The sequence below is a fragment of the Zalophus californianus genome, chromosome 13, assembly GCF_009762305.2.
Source record: "Zalophus californianus isolate mZalCal1 chromosome 13, mZalCal1.pri.v2, whole genome shotgun sequence".
Classification (NCBI taxonomy): domain Eukaryota; kingdom Metazoa; phylum Chordata; class Mammalia; order Carnivora; family Otariidae; genus Zalophus; species Zalophus californianus.
In genome coordinates this window covers 75,722,813-75,738,942 of record NC_045607.1, presented here as the reverse complement: position 1 = coordinate 75,738,942, position 16,130 = coordinate 75,722,813, and the positions used below count along the sequence as shown (strand labels likewise).

The following is a 16,130-nucleotide window of genomic DNA, read 5'->3' as shown; positions in this document are numbered from 1 at the left end:
TAGTTAGAAAAAGACAACTCCTTTCAGCTTGTCAATTTTATAGTCTCTTCTGGCTTAGTGCCACCAATCTTAAATATGTCCTTGTAAGTTGTAGCAACAAAGACTATATCACTGTAATAAGTATTTACTGTCCCTTATCTGATCCTGAAGAATTGTGATTTCAAAGTATTGTAGTCTTACAGTTGGGTACAAAGTATAGATACGCTCTACAAATTTGTACAACCTCCACCAAAAGGTTATTTTACATAGAAAAAAATTTTAAACATTTTAACTTTCAATGAAAACAGTCACCTTTTTTTTAATGGAATATTTACAATGGGCCAGATATTGAGCTACGAGCTTACATAAAGGAGGTAGATATCATTACGCCCATTTTACAGGTGTGGACACTAAAGCTTGGAGAGTTTAAGTAATTTGGGTCAGATCACACAACTAGTAAGCCATCAGAGCTACATTTCAATGCCACTGGTTGGAACTCCAGAGGATAGGAGAGATCCTCACAAGCAGAGTCAGTAATAAAAACTTTAAGTATGTGGCTACATTTTACTTAAGCCAGGCTGAAACAGATAATATCTATATACCTAGTCAACCTGCTTCATCTGTGTCCTGAGAGAAGGATGATGAACCCAAAACAAACCCACAACCAGATCCCAAGGCCGCATTCTCATTACAGAGGGTTATCCTAGCACAGAAGACTCAGATATCTCAGGTAGGGTAGTGGACATTGGGTGGTGTTCCGTAGTCAAATGCTGTGTAACAAACCACCCTAAAACTTAATGGATTAACAAATAAACAACAATAACAATAACAAAACCTTAAGGGATTAAAAGACCAACTACATTTATTTTGCTTATGAATCTGCAATTTTGACAGGGATCAGTAGAGACAGTTCATCAGTATCAGGTAGCACCCCTCAAAGGCTGGAATTAGAATTATCTGATGGCCTTTTCAGTTAGAATCTTAGCTGGGGCTGTCAGCCAGAACACCCAAATGTGGCCTCTTCTTGTGTCTGGGGCTTCTCACAAAATGGTGGCTGGGTTCCAAAGGTGAGTATCCTTAGAAAGATCCAGACAGAAGCTGAATTCCCTCTTATGACCTAAACTTAGAAATCACTTAACCTCACTCTTGTGGGTTGAACTGTATCTCCTCAAAAGACATGTTCAAGTTGTAACCCCCAGTACCTGTTAATGTGACCTTATTTAAAAATTGGGTCTTGGGGTGCCGGGGTGGCTTAGTTGGCTAAGCATCCAACTCTTGATTCAGCTCAGGTCTTGATCTCAGGGTTGTGAGTTCAAGCCTCATACTAGGCTCCATGCTGGGTGTAGAACCTACTTAAAAAGGGGGGGGTCTTAATCAAATTAAGATGGGGCCATATTGGATTAGGGTAGGCCCTAATTCAATGAATGTTGTCCTTAAAAGAAGAGATAAATCTGGACATGGGACACACACACAAGGAAGATTGCCATGTGACAACGGAATCAGAGATTGGAATGATGCATCTGCAAACCAAGGATGGCAAGGTTTTCTGGCAATCACCAGAAGCTAGGAAAGAAGCTTGGAACAGACCTTCCCTCAGAGTACTCCAAAAGGAATCAATCTTGATGATGCCTTGGTTTCAGAATTCTGTGCTTGAGAACTGTAAGAGAATATATTTCTGTTGTTTAATTCACACAGATACTTTGTTATGGCAGCCCTAAGAAAGGATCACACTCCTGTCTGCTGCATTCTATTCACTCACCCAGCTAGGAAGTGCCACCCAACTTTAAGGGAAAGATAAATAGAATCCAACTTTTGGTAGAGGCTAGCAAAGCTCTGGGAGGGAATGTGGGACTTGAAATACTGCTATGGTCATTTTTGAGAAATACAATCTGCCATCATTAGAAAATCCCAATCCATAAGACTTGAGTATCTTTGGACAGTTGCTTTGCTGAACTCTATATCCTGGGGTATATAAAGTTTTCAGTATATTCTTCAATGGATATTGTAAAGATACTGGAATTAGAAATTCTTTCTTACCAGATTATGTGCTGGGGTTAGTTTCAGAAGTGGAGGTTTATTCTGGGAATACACACACACACACACACGTTTGCGTGCCTGGATATAAACATACATGTATTTTTTAAAGGCAACAAGAACAGAAAACATTTTCCACTTTCATTTATTCCCAGAAAGAGAGCTTTGAATGGACTTCAGTATATGGTTTGACATAAAACGAGTGATGATCTAGAACGTTCATCCACGTGCCCATGCTAATTTAAAGAACTTTGTGAGAGCTGGACTCTGAGACTGTTCTGTGCTCTTCATTCCCAAGGGTCAGCCAATTCATGCACTGTGACTGCCTTGACAGGAGATGTGGAGTGAGATACAGTGGTATATAACTCCCTTGTGCATAATGTCAGTGACACCTGCTAAGGAACAACTCTTTGTGCTTTCTGTCCAACTCTGAACAAAGTGAATGATGGCCCCTAGTTACATCAGCTGTGAGCCCTGGGAGTGAGCACAAAGCAGTTGAAAATGTTTCTTGGTGTGAGTCATTTCTCTATCTTATCTCTCTATCAATGAGCTTTCCTGCCTTTATGTTCTCCCACATGGGCAAGAGTTGGAGAAGAGGAGGGAAACAGTGCTGAAGCAGAGCAAGACTGAGGCATCTCCCCTAGACAATTTCCCCCTCTCCATTTGGGACTCTCTCATACTAGCCCTCTTAGTATAGAAATCTTGTCTGATTGTTTCATCAACTATGTGTGTACAGAGATACCCAAAGAAATAGGATCCAGGAATGACTTTCTGTGTAACACAAGACCAGTCTCTGAGCTCTTTCCAACTCTCCTTTGATAAGTTCTGAGCCCCAAGTACATGAAAGAGATCACTGGCATGGGAGGCTCATCTCCTGAGTCTCTTAGTTCTGCCTTCTCTACCTAATGGGTCACTGAAAATCTTGGCACTTCAAGTTGGAAAACTCAAACACAATGATAGTATGCAGTATTATTCAATAGACTACTAAAATAATAAATTAAATTTCTCAGACTCTAGGCTTTACTTGCTCTCTAAGTCTACCCCATGTGATAGGAGCTAAAAGTTGCTGTTCTAGGACTAGAATCCAGAACCTAGGGCAGGTAAAGAGCCTGGGGGAGCCAGGCGAACCATACCCACCCTGAATTTTCAACTCTTCTAGGAGTAAAGGACAACATTGGTAGAAAGGGTAGCTCCAGTGGCTTATTTCACCACACATTCAAGGGGAACCTCCATACCTCCTTTGTCTTTTTCTTTGTGGCCTCACCCCCTTTGGAGTCTTTGAGAGGTATTGTTCCACTCAGCCCTTGAAGAAGGCTGTGCCCCATATGACATAAGTTTAATGTGGATATGTAAAGAAGTCTATTTTAGAAAAACTCTGAAGGTCTCAGGGAAAGGGACCATAATATATGCATCGTACTGTCAAATGTTCAGTAAAGAGATTAATATAGAGACAGATAGAGTACTGGCATAACATTTTTAAAAATACAGGAATTCATGCAACTTTTTTAAAGTTTGTAATTAGGGGCGCCTGGGTGGCTCAGTCGTTAGGCGTCTGCCTTTGGCTCAGGTCATGATCCCATGGTCCTGGGATCAAGCCCCGCATCAGGCTCCCTGCTCAGCGGGAAGCCTGCTTCTCCCTCTCCCACTCCCCCTGCTTGTGTTCCCTCTCTTGCTGTGTCTCTCTCTGTCAAATAAATAAATAAAATCTTTAAAAAAAATAAAAATAAAAAAATAAAGTTTGCCATTATTTCCAAACATAATACCTTAATGCCCACAAAGTACCAGATGACTTATTAGAGATGCCAAATAAGAAATAAGGGGGAATGGGGGAGGCTAAAAACAAGGGATCGGTTATAGCTCTGAGTAGTTAGATCACCTCCCCTTCCTTGGTTTCTACCCATCACTAAACAACGAAATTAGTTTCCTTCTACCTCCTCCCCATCCTTGCACCCTGCCTCAAGGAGAGTGCAGGGTTGGTGATTAATCACTGGAGAAGTGGAACTGAACAGTTTTTGAGCTCAGAGATCCAAGTAAAGCAGAGTGTGGGGTGAGGTGCAAGGACTGCCTGAAAATGCCTTCAGAATGGGAGTTCCCATCTTACTACACACCTCAAGCACCCACCATTGCTTCAAAACCTCCAGCAGTCAGTTACAGAAACCAAGGCAGGAGATCAGTGGGCCTTGCCCATGAAAACTTTAAATTCCAGAGAAAAGCCCTCCTGATACAGATATCTGAGTGTCCAATCCCAAAAAGAAGCTCTCTGCACAACTCCTCTGGAGTACATAGAGTCTCCATATACTAAAGGTCTTATTTCTAAAGATGGGCAGAAATCCAAAGTTCACCATACACTTAAGAAAAACCTAAAACATGAAAGATAGAGACTAAAAACAAACAAACAAACAAACAAAAAACCAAATAATAGAACTTAGAGGAAAAGGAGATAATAAAGGAAGCCAAAGAAAACTATAAAAAGAAACTATATTATTAATACCCTTGTAGATAACAAAAAATACGCATACTTGAAACGTGACTAGAATATCATAAAAATTGAATGCCATAGTCAAGAAAGTATGCTTAGAAGTAAAAAATAATTTCCAAAAGGAAAATCATTCATAGATAGGACAGAAAACAATCTTTAAAGAAATGTCCCAAAGAAGTGAACTAAAAGACAAAAAGAGGGCGCCTGAGTGGCTCAGTTGTTAAGCGGCTGCCTTCGGCTCAGGTCATGATCCCAGGGTCCTGGGATCGAGCCCCGCATCGGGCTCCCCACTCAGCGGGAAACCTGTTTCTCCCTCTCCCACTCCCCCTGCTTGTGTTCCTGCTCTCGCTGTGTCCGTCTCTGTCGAATAAATAAATAAAAAATCTTTTAAAAAAATAAAAAATAAAATAAAAGACAAAAAGAGAAGAGATTAGAAGCTAGAGGCTTGGCCCAAGAAGACAAGAATCCAACTGAGTAGGTCCTCCAGAAGGGAGAAGGGAGAAAAATTATTTTATAAGCATATCCTATGGTGTGGTCAGAAATGAAGGACTGAGCTTCTCAATACAAAGAGATCACTAAGTACCATGAACAAAAAATGAAGTCAGGCAGGTCTGGAGGAAATTTCAGAGAACCTGGGATAAAAAGAGAACTACTTACAGTATCAGAAGAAAAACCACATATTACCAAAAAATAGGGGACTCCGAATTGCACTGGACTTTTCAGGAGTACTTATGAAAGCCAGATCCAGTGAAGAATGCTGTCAAAATCCTAACAGAAAATTATTTCCCAACTTGTATTCTCTACTTTGACAAACTATCATGAGGAAAAGATGGAATAAAAAGACATTTGATATGGTGATTAACATAACAATAAAAAATTAAAAAAAAAAAAAAAAAAAAAAAAAGACATTTGAGGTTTCCGAAAATTGATCTCCCTTGCACTTAGTGTCAGGGAGCTCCTGGTGGACGTGTCACCATGAAAATGAGAGGGAAAAACAAGAAAAAGGATAATTTAGCGTATAGGAAATGGGGTCCCTGAGCAAGGGCGCGTGGGAGGGAAGCCCCCGGGTGGCAACTGTGCAGCAGGGTCAGAAAACAGGTAGTCGATACTGAATAAGAGGATGGAGGGCTGTCTTCAGGGCAATAAAGGCAGTGATTGCTTGATGGTCTTGAGCACACAGCAAATGGGCATGAAACTTAGGATACACAGGAAATCTGGTGAATTAAAAATAATATGTGTAAATTTAAACTATATTCCCTGTATGAAGAACAAAATATTTTCCTGGAAAGTTAACACAATTAGAGTTATACTACTGGACACAACAGTCAACAATATTTATCTGATCACATGTAATCATGTAAAGAATGTAATTTACTGAATATTATAAATATTGAATATGTTTATAATATACAATGATGTGTGATACATCATAATGTATAACAATAATGTAAAAACTGCATATTGATTTAACCATATATTATAAAACAACTATATTAGGATATGGGTGGGAAAATGGAGCTGGTGGTGAAAGTGGTATTCTCAGTTTCCCTTGTAAGAGAACAATGTATAAGGTCTAAAATTGACAATTCAGTAAAATAATGATTAAAAGCATACTATTCAAAAATATAGAGATAAATATTGCAAGAAATGGCTATAGGAATTTAAAGCCATTGCCTTTGGAAAGCAGGACTTGAGATAGAAGGAGATGGGCGGAGAAGGGACATAGCGCTTCTGTTATAGATTTCTAGCAAGATCTGATGTTTCTTATGTTGTTATTTAAATTAAAGTTAGTTAACATATGTTGCATTATTAGGTTCAGGGTAGAGTTTAATGATTCATCAGTTGCATATAACACCCAGTGCTCATTCCATCACGTGCCCTCCTTAACGCCCATCACCCAGTTACCCCATCCTCCCACCCGCTTCCACTCCAGCAACCCTGTTTGTTCCAAGAACTGATGTTTCAAAGTGCGTGCGATACTCTGATAGAAAATAAAAATCCGTTTAAGAAACATCCAATAAAAACAAGTATTCATCAGAGGTTTGTGAAATTTGAAAGAGACTTAGATTGATGTGCCAACCCAGAAGCCCCAGTTGCCCTGAAGTCTGCCAAAACCAGCAACCAAGAGATGTGTGGGCTAAATGCCCTCAGGACGGAGCAAGGCCTAGGCGTTATTGACCTCTGTACTCCAGCCAGGGCTACCTTCATGAGCAGTCCCCCAGGGTCCCACACTTAGAAGAACCCCTATCTTGGTTTAATATTCTACTCTCATCTGTCTCGAAATTCTTAATTGTATCTTTCAGCTTGTGTTTTCTAAGTGAAGTCTATGGGACAATGGCACATACCTATAAGGAGAGGGGACCGTGCATTCCCACTGTTCTTGCTGCCCCATTCATACAAAGCAGTCGCCATGCTCCACGTGCACTGCATTCAGCTGGACCTGCAGCGGGGGCAGACTCACCCCGTGTCACCTGAATGTCTGAGTGAGCAGAGGGACTGACAGCCCCTGGAGGCTGTGCTTTACATTCTCATCCAAGTCCTTCGGACACAGGGAAGGCAATGGAGTTCTGAGAAACATGAACGACCGAGGAACCTATCATGTCCTTCCCTACTCATTTACTTCCCTCTATCAGCCAATTGCTTACCCTGGAAATGATGACATAGAAGGAGAGGGCAACCTATGGTTCTTTTTCCTTTCAGTCCTTATTCACACAACACTGAGCAGAAGGTAGGAATCAGGGGAGAAAGTGTACACGTTGAAAAGTAAAATTAAAACAGCTGAGTGAGTTTCATGCAGCATTTCCATGGCATAGGTAAGAAAGAAATACATGGGCGCCTGGGTGGCTCAGTTGGTTAAGCAACTGCCTTCGGCTCAGGTCATGATCCTGGAGTCCCAGGATCGAGTCCCGCATCGGGCTCCCTGCTCGGCAGGGAGTCTGCTTCTCCCTCTGATGCCCTTCCCTCTCGTGCTCTCTGGCTCTCATTCTCTCTCTCTCAAATAAATAAATAAAATCTTAAAAAAAAAAAGAAATACATATGCATACATATGCATATGAAGGATAAATTGTGTAATTTGTAGTTTTGCACTGAAGTGAAAAGCTCTTATATACGCACTTAAAACTCACATTACACGAGATAAAGATGAGTGAAAAAATTCATGCTAATCATGCCAAATTTTAGTTTTTCTTTACTCAGAACAACAAAATATCTGACAAGTTGAGAGAGAGAGACTTTGGAAAAAAGGAAAAGCTTTTATGTTTTAGTACAGCTAACACCACTTTTTTCCTGCTTTTCAAAGGACCCCACATTCTCATTTTACCCTGGGCCCTGTCAGTTATGAGGCTGTGGCTGGACAGGTTTTCTGATTAATTTAAAGCTATGGAGGGTGACAAGTTTGAGGTGAGGAGGTCATCTGCCTCATCCTCTAATAGGCACCATCTGTTTTTATGGTTTTTAATTACACAAGTGACTTAGATTGAGTCCCCAGAAGCAGACTCAGAGGGGGAACTGTTCTAAGACAATCCAGGGGAGCTTGAACTGGAAGGAAGCCAGAAAGAAAGTGCAATTTCAAGTAAAGTCCCTTGAAGCCAGTGAAGTCATTTAGGGTGAATCACAGGGGAGCTGTACAGAATCAAAATGCATGCCTTTGAGTTGCCCAATCAAGGGCTAGGCTGCGGGAGTCTGTATATTCCTTCTGTCAGTTATTTGTTAAAAGCTGGGTGGGGTCAGGAACATGAATGACCAGCCACGTCTGGCTCCCCAGGCCACAAGCAAAGCTGTTTCTGGTAACCCGAAGTCACCCTAGCAACAAAGAGACACAGCTGACTGCTGGAGGGCCAAGTACCTTGGGTGCCGGAAAGCATAAAACATAAATACATTCTAATAAAGCTGCCTGGAACATCAGAATTGTGGTAAACAATTTTTAAACATTGTTATCAGAGAAGGGTAACTCTGATAACCATGTGATGTGTGTTCTTCCAGGTCATTTTCTATGCGCTAACATTCAATCCACAAATATTTATGAGTGCCTGCCATGTGTCCACTAGACACTGCAGATATATAAGATGGACTTGGTCTCTGATCTCACATATCTTACCTTCTAGCGGGCATGGTACTTGTGTGACTGTCCTGTATCTGGCCTGTTTCACTTTACGATGTATCATGGATACCTTGCTACATCAACATATGCAAATTTGCTACATATTTTACTGGCCACATAGAATTCCATAAAATGGACACGGGCGTAATTAACCACTTCCCTGTTGATTAAGCAGTGATTCCTAAAGGAAAATACCTAAGAAGAAAATAAAACAAATATCTTCTTCAGATCTGTGTGTCAGTATATTCTGAGGCTGACTGAGAGATCACTGTTGTCGGATGAAGATGTGTAGGGATAAGTAGAGCAATTGCCTGAAGCTAGATCTAAGAGAATGTTTCAGGAATATTCTGCCTGGGTAAGGATGAGCAGAGGTGTGGGAGTCAGGCCAACCTGAGCATGAAGGCCATAGTAATGTGAGGAAATTGTACAGATGTTGCCATTATAAACCACTATGAAGGGCGCCTGGGTGGTGCAGTCAGTTAGACATCTAGCTCTTGATTTCAGCTCGGGTCATGATCTTGGGGTCTTTGGGTCAAGCCCCATGTTGGGCTCCAGGCTCAGCACAGAGTCAGCTTGAGGGTCTCTCTCTCTCTCTCAAATAAATAAATAAATAAAATCTTAAAAAAAAAGAAGAAAGAAGCCATTATGAGTCTTTGGAAGAACTTAAGTCCTTTTACAATAGGTGTATATTGTATGATTTCCAGTTATTAGTTTACCACACAATCCTCTGATGCATACTAATAATACAGACGGGGAAAATAAAGACCAAGGTCACACACCCATTGAGAGGTGAAACCTGGATTTGAACTTCAGTCTGACTCCTTAACCCGTATTTTTTCCAAACACAATGCTGCCTGCACTTTTGCTAAATTGTCAGCTTTTAAGTGGCAGAGTATAAATTGGGTTTGTATTTTACTGCCTGGCCCAGAAGAAGGGGGAAGATCATAATTAGGGACAATGAAAGTTGTTTATTAGCAGGATGAGTCTGTAGGGTAGAAAACTAACTCTTTACTTTTAAGTAAATGTTAAAGTAGAAATGTAACATGCATTCAGAAGAAGTGCACAAATCAGAAGTAGCAAGGAGTTTTTATAAAGAACCCCTGTGGAACCAGAGCTTCACACTCTTACATTACCAGCAACCCAAAGCCCCATCGGGATACACAGTTCCGATTCCTCTCATAATGGATTTATTTCACCTGTTTCAGAACTTCAAAAATGGAATCACATCAGGTAGTAGGCAGCTTCAGAATGGGTTCCAGTGACCGCTGCATCCTGGTATTGATGTCCTCGCGTCATCTCCTCCCCTTGAGTATGGGCTGGAACTCATGACTTACCTATAACAATAGAATGTCACAAAAGTGAGAGATTGCACTTCCAAGATTAGTGGACAAAGGTCCTACCTTGTTCTCCCTCTTGCTCCCTCTGATAGAAGACAGCTGCCATGTCACTGAACTGCACCACCAGAGACTCTACGGGAAGGAGGTCACAGCCCCCAGCCAGTAACCTATGAAGAAGGAGTCCCATCCAGAACCAAATAAGCACACTTGGAGGCAGATCCTCCCTCAGTTCAGTTTTCAAACAAGACGACAGCTCCCATGGACAACCTAAATTACAGCACTGAGGCAGATGCATTGGCTAAGCCACACCTGGGTTCCTGAGCCACAGAAACTGAGATAAATAAATGTATGCTTTAAGCAGCTAAATGTTGTAGTAATTTGTTATAGAGCAACAGATAACTAATTTACGGTATGTGCTTATTTGCAACTGGCTTCTTTCACTCAACATGAAATTTGTGATTCAGCCATTATTTCTACTTGGAGCAAGAGTTCATTCACTTCCATTGTATTCTATTGTATTAAGTTACATTTTATTTATTCTGCTCTTGATAGACATTTGGGTTATTTCTAGTTTGGGGCTATATAAAAAGTGCTTCTTTGAACACTCTTGTGCAGGCCTCTTGGGACATATATATATACACACATGTGCTGAGTATATACTAGGAGTACAACTGCCAGGTCCTAGGTTACATATACCTTCACTTTCCACACTACTGTCAGCAGTTTCTAAAGTGCACATATTGATTTACTCTCCCACCAGCAGTGTGTGGGAGTTCCAGCAGCTCTGCATCTTCATCAGCTTTTTTCATCTTGGCCATTACAGTGCGCGTATAGTGGTATCCCACCGTGGTTTTCATTTCCCTGATTAATTAAATTGTGTTTTAAATTTTTAACTAAATTACTTTTCTTTTCTCTTATTAAGATGAGTACCTTGTCATGGTTTTTTTGAGTGATTTTGGATATTCTATTCTGTGAAGTGCCTGTTCAAGCTTAGTGCCTATTTTTCTGTTGGGTTGTCTGTTTCTTTCTGGAATCAAGTACTTTTTGGGGAACAAAGTTCTTGTCAGAAATGAATATTGAAGAGATCTTCTGTCACTCTTTGGTTTACCTTTTCACTCTTCAGTGATCATTTTGCTGATCACTTAGATCAACAATCCATCTGGAATTGACTTTTGTATATGGAGTGACATAGGATCAATATCAATTTTTTCCATAAATGACATATAAGCATTTATTGAAAAAAAAATCCTTTATCCATTGTATTGTCACCTTTGTCATAAATGAAGTGACCTTATCTATCTGGGTAGGGGCCAAACCTGCTGCTCTCTTCCACTGCTCTATTTCTATTCTTTTGTCAGCACCACATTGTTTTAATTATCATAGTTTTAATGAGTCATGTTTTCTGATATATAGTCCTCCAACTTTGTTCTTTTTCATGTCTTACTATGATTGTCCTTAAGAATCTTCATACAGGGGCGCCTGGGTGGCTCAGTCGGTTAAGCGACTGCCTTCAGCTCAGGTCATGATCCTGGAGTCCCAGGATCGAGTCCCACATCGGGCTCCCTGCTCAGCAGGGAGTCTGCTTCTCCCTCTGACCCTCTTCCCTCTCGTGCTATCTCTCATTCTCTCTCTCTCAAATATATAAATAAAATCTTTAAAAAAAAAAGAATCTTCATACAAATTTTAGATTCAGCTTGTCAATTTACAGACACACACATACACACACACACACACACACACACACACACACACACACAGGAGAGATACTGATTCCTACTGCATTGAATCTGTAGAAAGTTTGGAGATTACTGATTTACAGTAATGAATCATGCAATCAATGATCAATGATATCCATTTAAGTCTGATTTATCTCAAAGTTTTTTAGTTTTCCATATAGAGTTTTCATAAACTTTTTGTTATATTTATTCTTAGGTGTTTGATTTTTTAAAACATTTTTTGTTATAAACTATGTTATAGAGTCAGGAAACCACAAAAGGCAAATATATAGCTTAATGATATTATAAGACAAATACACTTATAATCACCATCCAATTAAAGAAATATAACTTTGCCTGAAGCCCCTCCTGGTGTCCTGATCCAATTATAAATTCTTTCTTCCAAAAAGTAATCATTTTCCTCACTTTTATAATTGACTCATCCTTAAATTTCTTATAAATTTATCATCCAAGTCTGTATGCCTAGACAGCATGGTTTAGTTTTGCTGTTTTAAATAATGACTTTTTCTCTTTTCTATAAGTCACCTTTCCATCCTTTTACTGACCTTCAATAAATCTGTTGAAGAATACAGGCCACCTGACTTGTAGAGTTCCCCACAATATGGATTTTGCTGAGTACATGTTCATGGTGTAAATATGTTCCTCTGTCCTCTATATTTCCTTGAAAATAAGAAACTAGTCAATCCTTTTGGGAAGACTATAGACTGTGGTGTATTGTTTGTCAGAGAGCAGATAATGTCTGCTTATTGGTCTCTATGTGATGTCAGCAGCCACTGATACTCAGTGAACATACAAATTTTTTTTCAATCACCAGAACCCATAGTTCTTCTGAGTTAATCTTGCATTTCCAAATTCTGCCAGGTCCCAACATAAATTCATCAGAGATTGCAAAATTGTGATAGTCTAACTTGATCACTTCTTTTCCACTTATTGGCAGGAAAACTTTTATGAAGAAATCTATCCCCTCATCTACAATTTGGTTTCACAGTGATACAGTTCACATTGGAAAGGCAGGATAAAAGTTTGGTTATTCTCTCACCCCACCCAATTCTACCTCTACCATTTTAAAAATCTGTTTTCATTATAATGAATTTTTCCCCAATGATCCTCATAAGTTGACTTTTTTTTTTTTTTGGTACCTGTAGAAACCCATGGATTTAAACATAGTTGATAGATTTTAATTCATTGTAATTATTATCCTACTGAAGTTCAAATTGTTCTATTGTCCACAGAAAGCCTCCTCACATTTGGCCACTGAGTCCTTTTGAAATGGTCCAGTGCTCTTTGATAACTTCCTTGTTATTTGGTATCACAAAACTTTCCAAGTACATTTCACACAAATGCACCACAGACCTTAAATCAGCCATTTCAAGACCATAATCTGAGCCCTATGGATATTTTTTGCTACTGGGTTGGTCATTGGTACTAGGCCTATTCAATAGACAGAGACTCTGTGTGTGTGTGACACATTTTTCATTTTTAATTATATACATAGTATATAGTTATATATAATAGTTATATATAAATTTATAGATATAGACATAGACCTAAATACCTTTATCTATATAAATATGGTTAAAATGCCTTGCCTGGGTGGCTCAGTCGGTTAAGCATCTGCCTTCAGCTCAGGTCATGATCTCAGGGTCCTGGAATCAAGCCCTGGGTCAGGCTCCCTGCTCAGTGGGGAGTCTGCTTGTCCTTCTCCCTCTGCCCTTCCCCCACTTGTATGCACACATGCTCTCTCTCACTCAAATAAAATCTTTAATATATATATATAGCTAAAATGACTTATTAATTATAGACAGATAATTCTAATTCAGCACTGCAGTTTTTAATAAACCTCCTCTCTATTACCTCTGTATTCTATTTTCTCCATCCTGAGAACCCAAGTTCCCCAGCTCACAATGGATGTTATAACTAGAATACTCCAGGGCCACCTGGGTGGCTCAGTCAGTTAAGCATTGGACTCAGGTCATGATCTCAGGGTTGTGAGACTGAGCCCTGTATTGGGCTCACACTGAATGCAGAGTCTGCTTGTCTCTCTCCCTCTGCTCCACCTCCCACGTGTACACAAATTCTCTCTCTCTCAAATAAATAAAATCTTAAAAAAAATAGAATACTCCATAATTTCTCACTTGTTCCATTCTATAGTACTCACAGAACAGACTCAGAATTGCAATTTCAATATTATGTTTAATAAACAATGCTTGAAAACCATTTTAACTTCATTTGGTGTTCGTTCAGTGTTTCTCTGTCATTTATAGGATACCTACGTTGCCAGAGCCTCTGTGTATGATAGCCCTTCCTGTTCGACCCGCATTTACTGTTCGTTCTACAAGCAGTACTATACCTAATGCTCACTACCGTGTATGTCCAGTCATTTTGGCTGTGTGATACCCTTTCTTTAATAGTTTCCTTCATAAGTGTTCATGGAATTAAGATAGCCTGAGTTCTTGCATGTTGATTAATAGTTGGTCTGTACCCTTTATAGTTAAAAGTTAGTTTTGTTAGGATTAAAATTCCAACCTCCCGTCTTAGGTCTAAAATTTCTCTAGAATACATCTTGGTGTTGATCATTCTGTCTTACTATTCTCAGGTATGTAATATACTTGTTCAATATGCAGGTTCTATTAGTACCACTTTTACTATTACTATTATTATTTTAGAAAAGTTCTTAAATTATACTGTTAGTATTTGTGGTTTCCTTGCTTTGATTTTATTCATTTGGTGCTCCTATCATTTGTATATTTGATTTTTTTTTGCCTATATTCAGTATTTGTCACTTTCTCTTGAATCTTTTTCAACTGCTTTTTGTATTTTAAAATTTTAGAATATTCCATAATTTATGGAGTATTTTTCATCTATTTTTCATAAGGCATTATCTGTTGTGTTTATTTACTCTTGTGTTTCTCCTGATTGACTTTTTTTTACTTCTTTTTTAAATGAATTCTTTCCATTCTAATTTATTCCTGAGATCTGTTTTATGTTTGAATAGTAAGCCAACTATGCATCACCAGAAAAAAACCAATTCAGTTGGGATGTATTACAGTTTTACATGGATACAGGTTGTGCTTTTGTTTATAAATTTCCCATGCATGTTCAGAAGAGAAATTGGCCTGCGATTCCATTCTTGTAATATTCTTTTCAGCTTTGGTCTGAAGCTTATGCTGGCCTCATTTAAAAAAAAAAAAAAAAAGCATTTGAGTAGTGTTTTATTTCTGTTTCCTGGAAGATTTTTAAGTAAGATTGCTATTTCTTCTCTAAATGTTTGGAAGAATTTACCAAGAAGGTCACTTATCTCTGGAAACTGTTTTCTGTAAAGGTACTTAATCAAGGTTATTAGATACTCTTTTCTTTCTTGGGTTATTGTTCAGTTGCATTTTTTAAGAAAATGTAATTTTGGATGAATTTTCAAATTTCTAAGCATAAAATTTATCATAATTTTAGCAGCACTGAGATCTAATTTACATTACATAATTTACCATCATTTCACCCATTTAATGTAAGCAATTCAATGCAATCCATGGAGTTGTGCAACCAGCACCAAAATCCAATTTTAGAAGATTTTTGTCCCTCCACAAAAACTCAAGACACATCAGTAGTCTTTTGCCATTCTCCTCAATCTTCTCAACCCTAGGCAACCACTCATCTACTTTCTGTCTCTACAGATTTGCCTATTCTGGGCATTTCATAATAAATGCAGTTATATAATATGTGGTCTTTTGTGAGTGATTTCTTTCACTTTGCATAATGCTTTCATGGTTCATCCATGTTGTAACATGTATCAATAATTCATTCCTTTTTATAGCTGAAAAATATTTCGTTGTACGAATATTCCACATTTTCTTTATTCATCGATCAATAGACATTTGGGTTACTTCTACCTTTTGATATTATTAATATGCTTCTGTGAACATCACTTAAAAGTTTTTGTGTGGACCTAAGTTTTTACTTCTGTTGAGTATATATCTGGTAGTGGAAAGTGCGGGATCATGAATAACTCTTATGTTCAACATTTTGAGAAACTGTCAGACCGTTTTGTAAAATGACAGCACTATTTTACATTCCCATCTGCAGAGTATGTGGGTTTCAATCTCTTGTTTTATGGCCTAGAACATAATCTACCACAGAGAGTGTTCATATGTACTTGAGAAGAAGGTGAATTTAAGTCTTGTTGGGTTGAGTGTTTTACAGATCTTTGTTAGGTCTAGTTAATTTATAGCGTGGCTCAAGTCTTCTATCCACTGATCAATCTTCTGCCTACTTGATCTATCCATTATTGACACTGGGGTATTGAAGTCTTCAACTAATATTGTTGAATTCTCTATTTCTCCCTTCAATTCTTCATGCATTTTGCTCTCTTCTCACGTTTTGGTGTTCTCTTATTAGTTGCACATGTTAATGATTTTTATGTCTTCCTGATGGATTGACCCTTTTCTCACCATAAAATCTCCTCTTTATATCCA

At 38.8% G+C, this 16,130-nt stretch overlaps 1 long non-coding RNA gene across 1 annotated transcript in view; it reads right to left on the bottom strand.

Moving 5' to 3' along the window:
* LOC113935119 overlaps positions 1 to 16,130 on the bottom strand; it is an 84,290-nt gene that overhangs the window by 62,259 nt on the left and 5,901 nt on the right. Inside the window, exon 3 of the long non-coding RNA XR_003523905.1 lies at positions 9,788 to 9,925. This is a non-coding gene — a long non-coding RNA (uncharacterized LOC113935119). The remainder of the gene's footprint in view (positions 1 to 9,787; positions 9,926 to 16,130) is intronic.